The sequence below is a fragment of the Pan paniscus genome, chromosome 6 (assembly GCF_029289425.2).
Source record: "Pan paniscus chromosome 6, NHGRI_mPanPan1-v2.0_pri, whole genome shotgun sequence".
Classification (NCBI taxonomy): Eukaryota; Metazoa; Chordata; class Mammalia; order Primates; family Hominidae; genus Pan; species Pan paniscus.
The window spans coordinates 113,598,058-113,609,265 of NC_073255.2; the positions used below are offsets into that span (position 1 = coordinate 113,598,058).

Genomic DNA, 11,208 nt, shown 5'->3' on the forward strand with positions numbered 1-11,208 from the left:
AGGAAAGGTTATAGCACCAAATTTTTACATCAGAAAGTCTGAAAGATCACAAATTGACAATCTAATGTCACACCTCAAGGAACTAGAGAAACAAGAGCAAATCAAACCCAAAGCTAGCAGACAAAAAGAAATAACAAAGGTCAAAGAAGAACTAAATGAAATTGAAACAAAAAAATATACAAAAGATCAATGAAACAAAAAGTTGGTTCTTTGAAAAGATAAAGAAAATAAATAAAACATTAGCTAGATCAACCAAGAAAAGAAGAGCAAATATTCAAATGCGCTCAATTAGAAATGAAAATGGACACATTACAACTAAAATCACAGAAATATAAGAGATTATTAGAGACTACTATGAACACTTCGATGTACACAAGCTAGAAAATATAGAAGAAATGGATAAATTCCTGGAGACATACAACCCTCCTTTGTTGTATCCCTTCCTTCCTTCCTGCTTGAATCAGGGAGAAAGAGAAATCCTTAACAGGACAATAACATGAAGTAAGATTGAATCGGTAATGCAAAATTGCTAACAAGAAAAAGCTCAGGACCAAATGGATTCACAACTAAATTCTACCTGGCATTCAGAGAAGAATTGTTACCATTTCTTCTGAAACGATTCCAAAAGATTGAGAAAGAGGAAATCCTGTGTGGTTCATTCTATGAAGCCAGTACCACTGTAATACCAAAGCCAGGAAAGGACATAGCAAACAAAGAAAACTACACACCAATATCCCTGATGAAAATAGATGCAAAAATCCTCAACAAAATACTAGCAAACCAAACCCAACAGCACATCAAAAAGATAATCCACCATGTTCAAGTGAATTTCCTCCCAGGGATGCAGAGATGGTTCAACATACACAAGTCAATAAGTGTGATTCACCTCATAAACAGAATTGAAAACAAAAATTATATGATCATCTCAGTAGATGCAGAAAAATGTATTTGATAAAATCTAGTATCCCTTTATGATAAAACCCCTCAACAAACTGTGAATAAAAGCGACATACCTCAAAATAATAAAAGCCATATATAGCAAACCCAACATTATACTGAGTGGGGAAAAGTTGAAAGCATTCTCTTTAAAAACTGGAACAAGACAAAGATGCCCACCTTCATCACTTCTACTCAACAAAGTACTGGAAATCCTAGCCAGATCAATCAGGCAAGAGAAAGAAATAAAGCCCATCCAAATTGGAAAAGAGGAAGTCAAACTATCTGTTTGCCAACGATATGATCCTATACCTAGAAAATCCTAAACACTCCTCTAAAAGACTTCTAGGTTTGATAAAAGAATTCAGTCAAGTTTCTGGTTACAAAATCAACATACACAAATAAGTAGCACTGCTATACACCACCAACAACCAAGCTGAGAATCAAATCAAGACTCAATCCCTTTTATAATAGCTGCAAAAAAAAAAAAAAACCTCTAGGAATATTCTTAACCAAAGAGGTGAAAGCTCTGTATATGACTAACTATAAAACACTGCTGAAAGAGATCACAGGTGATACAAACAAATGGAAATACATCCCATGCTCATGGGTTGGAAGGATCATTATGTTGAAAATGACCATACTGCCCAAGGCAATCTACAGATTCAATTCAATTCCTATCAAAATACCAACATCATTTTTCACAGAACTAGAAAAAAAATTCTAAAATTCACATGTTACCAAAAAAAAGACCAAAATAGCCAAAGCAATCCTAAGAAAAAAGAGCAAAGCTGGGGGCATCACATTACCTGACTTCAAATTATACTACAAGGCTATAGTAACCAAAACAGCATGGTACTGGTATAACAGTGATACACAGAACAATGGAACAGAAGAGAAAACCAGAAATAAAGCCAAATACAACCAACTGATCCTTGACAAAGCATACAGAAAAATAAATTGGTGAAAGGACACCTTACTCAATAAATGGTGCTGGGAAAGCTCGATAGCCACATGTAGAAGAATTAAACTGGATCCTTATTGCTCACCACATAAACAAATCAACTCAAGGTGGTTTAATCTCGACTTAAATCTAAGATCTGAAGCCATAAAAATTCTAGAAGAAAGCCAAGAAAAAACTCCTCTGGACATTGGCCTGGGGAAAGAATTTATGACCAAGACTCCAAAAGCAAATGCAACAAAATGAAAATAAATAAATGGGACCTAATTAAACTAAAAAGCTTCCACACAGAAAAAAATTATCAGAGTAAACAGACAACGCACAGAATGAGAGAAAATATTTACAAACTATGCATCTGTCAAAGAACTAATATCTAGAATCAACAAGAAACTCAAATACATCAGCGAGAAAAAAGATGCCATCAAAAGGCAAATGACACGAATAGACAGCTCTCAAAAGAGGATATACAAGTGACCAATAAACACATGAAAAAATGCTCAACATCACCAATCATCAGGGAAATGCAAAATAAAACCACAATGAGATACCATCTTACCCCAGTCAGAATAGCCATTACTAAAAAATCAAAAAAACGATAGATGTGGGCATGGATGTGGTGAAAAGAGAATGCTTATATACTGTTAGTGGGAATATAAATTAGTAAAACCTCTATGGAAAACAGTATGGAGATTTCTCAAGGAAATAAAAGTAGACCAACCATTAGACCTACCATTAAATCCAGCAATCCCACTACTGGGTATTTACCCAAAGTAAAAGAAGTCATTATATAAAGACACCTGCATATATATGTTTATTGCAGCATAATTCACAATTACAAAGATATGGAACCAACCTAAGTGCCCATCAACCAACGAGTGGGTAAAAAAAAATGGTATATATACAATATGGAACACTACTCAGCCATTAAAAGGAACAAGATAATGTCTTTTGCAGCAACTTGGATGGAGCTAGAGGCCATTGCTCTAAGTGTAGTAACTCAAGAATGGAAAATGAAATACCATATGTTCTCATTTATAAGTGGGAGCTAAACTATGGGTACTCAAAGGCATACAGAGTGGTATAATGGTCATTGAAGTCATTCAGAAGTGGAGATGGTGGGAAGGGAAGTGAGGGAAGAAAAACACAATATTGGGTACAATGTACACTACTCGGGTGACGGGTGCACTAAAATCTCAGACTTCACCACCATACATTTCATCCATGTAAACAAAAACCACCTGTACCCCAAAAGCTAGGTAGCTTCAGTGGCACACTCATAGCTCACTGTAACCTCCAACTCCTGGGCTCAAGTAATTCTCCTACCTCAGCCTCCTGAGTAGCTGGTACTATCATAGCACTCCACTCTGCCCAGCTAATTTTTAAATGTTTTTTTGTAGAGATGAGGTCTCGCTATGTTGCCCAAGCTGATCTCAAACTCCTGGCCTTAAGCAATCCTCCTGCCTTGGCCTTTGAAAGCATTAGAAATACAGATGTGAGCCACCACAACTGGCCTGCTTACAGGATCACAACCTAGGAGCAATAGGGTATACCATCTAATCTAGGTATGTAGTAGGTTATACTACCTAGGTTTGTGGAACTACACTCTGATATTCACATAGTGATAAAGTTGCCCAAAGATACACGTCTCAGGATGTATCCCTGTGATTACTATACTTAAAGTCATCTCTAGATTACTTACCCAATACATTGCAAATGCTATGTAAATAGTTGTTATACTGTGGGGATTTTTGTATTCTTTTTTTACTGTTATATTATTATTTTTTCCAAATATTTTCTAGAAGCAGTTGATTGAATCTGAGGATGCATAACCTGTGGATACACAGGACCAACTATACTGTATGCAATATGATTCCAACCATATAATGTTCTGGAAAAGGCAAACCTCCAGAGACAGTATAAAAATCAGTAGATTCCAGAGGTTTGGAAGGAGAAAGAGAGGGACGAATGGGTAGAGCACAGAGGATTTCTAGGGTAGTGAAACTGTTGTGTGTGTTATTGCAGTGATGGATATATGATATTATGTGTTTGTCAAAAACTCACATAACTGTACAACACAAACTGTGAACCGTAATGTAAACCATGGACCTTAGTTAATAATAATGTGTCAATAATGGCGCATAAATTATAACAAATATACCACACTAATACAAGATGTTAATAATACTGGAAACTAAGAGGGAGGAGGGTTAGAGAGAGGGTAGTGTATGGGAACTCTCTGTACTTTCTGTTCAATTTTCTGTAAACCTAGAACTGCTCCAAAATATAAGGCCTATCAAAAAAGAGAGAGAGAAGTATATGCCTCTTTTTCTGCTTGATCTCTAACCCCATTCTCAAATACCATCATCATTAGTTGAAACATGTCTAACTATACACACACCCTCAGAATCTCTTCAACAAGGCCTTCCATTCCAGACTGAAAACTGAAAGCATTTTTTTTTTTTGAGATGGAGTCTCGCTCTGTTGCCCAGGCTGGAGTGCAGTGGTGCGATCTTGGCTCACTGCAACCTCTGCTTCCCAGGTTCAAGTGATTCTCCTGCCTCAGCCTCCTGAGTAGCTGGGATTACAGGTGCCTGCCACTATGCCTGGTTAATTTTTGTATTTTTAGTAAAGACGGGGTTTCACCATGTTGGTCATGCTGGTCTCAAACTCCTGACCTCGTGATCTGCCCACCTTGGCCTCACAAAGTGTTGGGATTACAGGTATGAGCCACTGCGCCCGGCCTGAAAGCATTCTTAATTGGAATTTACTTTTCTTTTTTCAATCTTTCATGGCAAATGTCTGCCATTATTGTACCTTTGTTAGTCTGCTTGGTATTAAAAGGCAATTGTATGTTTTCATTAGATTTTGAGCCTCTGGAAGATAGAGAACATCCATTTCTTATTCATTTATAGGCCCGTAGTCAATATTTGTACCATGCCTGTGTACACAAAAATTAAAATAATTTAAAACTTATTTATTGTCATAAAAACATAACACTAAGTTTACCAACTTAATCATTTTAAAGTGTATGGCGCAGTAACTTTAAGTACATTCACATTGTTGTGCAACAAACCTCTAGAATTGTTCACCTTGCAAAACTGAAATTCTATACCCATTAATCACTAATTCCTCCATCCCTTTACCCCCAGTCCTTGGAAATTACCTTTATACAGGCATACTTCATTTTATTGTGCTTACCAGAGACTGGCTTTTTTCCCCTACAAATTGAAGGTTAGTGGCAACCCTGCATTGAGGGAGTCTATTGGTGCCATTTTTCTAAAAACATGTGCTTTCTTTGTGTCTCTGTGTCACATTTAGTAATTTAATACTTTGAAAAAATTTTCACAATTTTTCAAAATTTTTCACCATTATTTTATGTTATATTGATATATTATCAGTGATCTTTGCTGTTACAATTCTTTTGGGGTACCATGAACCATGCCCACAAAAGAGGGTGAACTTAATCGATAAATATTGTATGCGTTCTGACTGTTCCACTGACCAGTCATTCTACTATGTTTTTCCCTCTCCTTGGGCCTTCCTATTTCCTGAGATACAACAATATTGAAATTAGGTGAACTAATAACCCTACAGTGGCCTCTAAGTGTTCAAGTGAAAGGAAGAGTCACATATCTCACTTTAAATCAAAAGCTAGAAATGATTAACCTTAGTGAGGAAGCCATGTTGAAAGCTAAGACAGACTGAAAGCTAGGCCTCTTTACACCAAATAGGCAAGTGTGAATGCAAAGGAAAAGTTCTTAAAGGAAATTAATAGTGCTACACCAATAAATACAAGAATGACAAGGAAGTGAAATAGCCTTATTGCTGATATGGAGAAAGTTTTAGTGGTCTGGATAGAAAATCAGACCAGCCACAACATTCCCTTTATCCCAATCCAGATCAAGGCCCTATGAAGGCTGAGAGAGGTGAGGAAGCTGCAGAAGAAAAGTTGGAAATTAGCAGAGGTTGGTTCAGGAGGTTTAAGGAAAGAAGCTGTCTCCATCACATAAAAGTGCAAGGTGAAGTAGCAAGTGCTAAAGTAGAAGTTGCAGCAAGTTATTCAGAAGTTATAAAGATAAATGATAAGGTGGCTATACTAAACAACAGATTTTTAATGTAGACAAACAACATTGTATTGGAAGAAGATGCCATCTAGAACTTGTACAGCTAGAGAGAAGTCAATGCCTGTCTTCAAAGCTTCGAAGGACAGGGTGATTCTCTTGTTAGGGGTTAATGCAGCTGGTGACTTTAAATTGAAGCCAGTGCTCATTTACTATTTGAAAATACTAAGGTCCCTAGAATTATGCTAAATTTACTCTGCCTATGCTGCATAAATGGAATAACTAAGCCTAGATGACAGTACATGGTCAATGGTTCACTGCATATTTTGATCCCACTATTGAGAACTACTGCTCAGAAAAAAGGATTCTTTTCAAAATATACTGCTTATTGACAATGTACCTAGTCACCCAAGAGCTCCAATGAGATGTACGAGGAGATTAATATTGTTTTTATGCCTGTTAACACTACATTCATTCTGTAGCCCATGGATCAAGGAGTCATTTTGACTTTCAAGTTATATTACATAAGAAATATATTTTGTAAGGCTACAGCTGCCATAGATAGGAATTCTTCTGATGTATCTGGGCAAAGTAAGATGAAAACTTTCTGGAAAGAGTTCACCATTCTAGATGCCATTAAGAACATTCGTGACTCATGGGAGGATGTCAAAATATCAACATTAACAGGAGTTTGGAAGAAGTTAATTCCAACCCTGTTATGGTTTGTTTATTTGTCCCCTCTAAATCTCATGTTAAATTGTAATCTCCAATGTTGGAGGTAGGGCCGGGTGGGAGGTGTTTGGATCATGAGGGCAGATCTTTTATGAATGGCTTCGTGCCCTCCCCATGGTAATGAGTGAGTTCTCACTCTGAATTCACAGGAGATCTGGTTGTTTAAAAGACTGTGGCACTTTCCTTCTCTCTCTTGCTCCCACTCTATTCATGTGATGCATCAGCTCCCCCTTTGCTTTCTGCCATAATTGTAAGGTTGCTGAGGCCCTCACCAGAAGCAGATGCCAGTACCATGCTTCTTGTACAGCCTGCAGAACCATGAGCCACAGTAAACTTCTTTTCTTCATAAATTACCCAGCCTCTGGGGTTCCTTTATATCAATGCAAATGGACTAATACAAACCCTCATGGATGACTTTGAGGGGCTCAAAACTTAAGTGAAGGAAATCACTGAAGATGTAATAAAAATAGCAGGAGAACTAGAATTAGAAGTGGAGTCTGAAGATGTGACTGAATTGCTGCAATCTCATAATAAAACTTCAATGAATGAGAAGTTGCTTCTTATGGAAGAGCAAAGAAAGTGATATACTGAGATGGGAACTACTGCTGGTGAAAATGCTATGAACATTGTTGAAATGATGACAAAGGATTTGGAATATTACATAAACGTATTTGAGAAAGCAGTGGCAGGGTTTGACATAGTTCACTTCAGTTTTGAAGGTTCTGTGGATAAAGGGCTACCAAACACACACTGCATGCCTGTATCAAAATGTCTCCTGTACCTCCTAAATACTAAATACCTTCTATGTGCCCATAAATTTGTTTAAATGCTATCAAAGAGCATGACATGCTACAGAGAAATCTTTCATGAAAAGAAGAATCAATGGATGAGGCAAACATCATTGTTGTCTTATTTTAAGACATTACCACAGCTACCCCACCTTCAGCAACAACCACCCTGATCAGTCAACAGCCATCAACATTGAGGCAAGACTCTCCACCAGCAAAAAGATTACAACTCACTGATGGCTCAAATGATTATTAGCATTTGTTAGCAATAAAGTATTTTTAAATTAAGACATGTATATGTTTTAGACATAATGCTATTGCACACTTAATAGGCCACAGTATAGTGTAAACATAACTATTATATACACTAGGAAACAAAAAAATGTGTATGACTCACTTTTATTGTGAAATTTGGTGATGTGAAACTGAGCTCACAATATCTCCGTAGTATGCCTGCATTTTCTTTTTCTACAATTTTGACTACTTTAGATACTTCATATGAGTGGAATCATACACTATTTTACTTTTTGTAACTGACTTATTTCACTTACCATAGTGTCCTTCAAGTTCATCCACACTGTAGCATGTGACAGGATTTTCTTCCTTTTTAAATATAAAATTTTACTGTATGCATATATATTCCAAATTTTCTTTACTTATTCATCTGTTCATGAACATTTGGGTTGCTTCCACCTCTTGGCTATTGTGAATAATGTTGCATTGAACATGAATGTGCAAATATCTCTTTGAAATCCTACTTTGAATTATTTTGGTTAAATACTGAGAAGTGATAATATTATAACTAACTTTGAAATTGAGGGCTTAATTTGCTGTGGGCATACATTACAGGCTATTTGTCATGAATACAACTTGGCAAACTCAGGCCTTTTAAATCCTGACCTGGATTCTTTGAATGAACTTTAAACTTGTCTCTTAAGCTTTTGCTTGTTCAATCCTCTACCCAAAGATAGCCCCAGATGACTCTTCCCAAGTGTCATTCTCTACTCAAAGGCCTTTAATGATTCTCCATTATCTGCTCTACAGCCCTTCTCAAGGCCCCAGTTGGCTCTCCCATGAGTCTGTCATGATCCAAAAAGCTGGCCCACTCACTATTTGCTGAGTACACTTTGTTCTTTCTCTTCTTTGGAGCTTTGTTTATGCCTGAAAATGTTCTCTGCTCTTCATTTCTACTCTAAAACCCTACCTATTTCAATATTATCTATTGTCATAATTCTAATTTCCTCCTTCCATCTCATCCACCCAAACCATTGTACTGCTTTGGGTATTTCCTTATTGTTTGTCTTTAATTATGTTGCCTTTACCTATCCTTGCACCTCCAACTGGATTTTAACCCCTTCAAGAAGAGGGATTATATTCTCTTTTTTAAATCATGTGAAGCTCCAAGCACAATGCTTTGCAGGTTGTGTGCGATGCAGTACAGGGGAGCCCCCAAATTAATTGGAGCTTAGCTCGCAAAGGTTCTTGGCTTTGCCCAGGAAAGAATTCAAGGGTGAGCCAGTGGTAGGGTTGAAAAGTACAGCTTTGTTGAAGTGGCAGTGTTACAGCTCTGACGGTGTTACAGCTCTGTGACTCTTCCTGCAGAGCAAGGCTACCCCACAGGCAGAAAGTAACAGCTCAGGGTAGTTTTGCAGTCATATTTGTACCTACTTTAATTACTTGTAGATCAAGGGGTAGTTTATGCAGAATTTTTAGGGAAAGGGTAGTAACTTCTGGGTCATGGGGTCATTGCCATGGAAGGGAGTGGTAACTCCTGGGTTTTGCCACGGCAGTGGTAAATTGACATGGCACACTGGTGAGCATCTCTTATGGAAAGCTGCCTCCGCCCCATCCCTGTTTTAGCTAGTCTTCAATTTGGTCCAGTGTCTAAGTCCCAGCTCCTACTTCGTGGGCACTTAACAATGCCATGTTGAGGCCAGGCATGGTGGCTCACACCTGTAATCCCAGCACTTTGGGAGGCTGAGGCAGGCAGATCACTTGAGGTCAGGAGTTCGAGACCAGCCTGGCCAACATGGAGAAATGCCATCTCTACTAAAAATACAAAAATTAGCCGGGCTAGGTGGTGTGCACCTGTAATCTTAGCTACTCAGGAAGCTGAGGAAGGAGAATCGCTTGAACCCAGGAGATGGAGGTTTCAGTGAGCCGAGATTGTGCCACTGCATTCCAGCCTGGGCAACAGAGGGAGACGCTATCTCAAAAAACAAACAAACAAACAAACAAAACAACAACAACAACAAAAGCAATGCCATGTTGGAAAGACCAAAATACAAAGTAGTTAAAGTACAAGCTGCAGATGAATGGGAATTCAAATCTCAGCTAGATCACTCAGTGGTTATGGAACTTGGGCAAGGGAGTTAACTTCTTTGACTCAAGTTCCTTTTCTGGAGGCATGGCATTCGTTATATGTACTACATAATGTTATAGAAAAGTTAAAGAAAAATGTATGTAGAATTGACATGTATTAAATATTCAGTCACGGTAGTGGCAAATATTTATTTCCTAGATTTTTCCTTCTGGAATACCTTGAATACCTTCTACCTAGACATTTAACCTCTTCATTTCTAGCCATAGTTACGATCGCAGTAGATTAGCCAGGGAGGCCAAAGTTTTAGAATAAGGATGGCCATTTACAGATGAGTATGTATTCATACTGTATTCATACTAGAATCTGTATTTATTTTGAAATTACTGTAGTACTTGTGAATTAATAAGTTCATAAATATTTACTGAGTACCCATTATATATCAGAATGCTGTTCTAGATACTAAGAATACAACAGTGAACAAGACAGCGTCCCTGCCCTCCACTAATTTACATTCTAATGTGTAAAAATACCCCACAGATGTGCAAGAAATATGATGAAAAGCTTATCTATAAAATGATACCAAACCCCCTAACATCCCAAACTCAATTTTTTGGCCTTATAACTTAGCTGTTGTGGCAAGCTTGTTTTTTGCAGAGTCCAATAATAGTTACCCAGATTTTTTTTTGTTTCCCCGAGACGGAGTTTCGCTCTTGTTGCCCAGGCTTTGAGTGCAGTGGCGGGATCTCGGTTCACCACAACCTCCGCCTCCCGGGTTCAACCATTCTCCTGCCTCAGCCTCCCGAGTAGCTGGGATTACTGGCATGCACCACCACGCCCGGCTAATTTTGTATTTTTAGTAGAGACGGGGTTTTTTCATGTTGGTCAGGCTGGTCCCCCAACTCTCGACCTCAGGTGATCCGCCCTCCTCGGCCTCCCAAAGTGCTTGGATTACAGGCGTGAGCCACCGCGTCTGGCCAGTTACCCAGATTTTTAAAAGCTGGGACTTTAAGAAGCAATGTGAAGGCAAGCTACACACACACCACACCACACACACACACACACACAGACACACACACTTAATTCTTTTTTCTTCTAGGAAAATTGGGATCAATCAGACCTATAAGTCATTGTGTACAACAGGTAGATCTGAGCTTTCTTTATTTCTATTTAAATGACCTTAAGAAGTGTAGTTGCCTGGGAGTGAAAGTTGTTCAATGGTGGCATTTCAGCAGGAGCTCCCAGAATATTGAAGCTCTTCTCTTTGCAGCAACTGAGGTCTAAGTCCTACCGACGGCAGAGGGATAGACGAATTGACCTTTCCAGGTCCTCTGCTCGCCACCAGCCTACGGAGCGGCGCCACCCCCTCCTGGCGAGACCGGGCGCGGTAGACGCGGAGCGGAGGCCCTC

The 11,208-nt window shown here is 38.5% G+C and overlaps 1 pseudogene; it reads left to right on the plus strand.

The window, feature by feature from the left end:
- Positions 1 to 5,496: 5,496 nt before the first annotated feature.
- Positions 5,497 to 7,734, plus strand: LOC129398334 (tigger transposable element-derived protein 1-like; annotated as a pseudogene).
- The last annotated feature ends 3,474 nt before the right edge of the window (positions 7,735 to 11,208 follow it).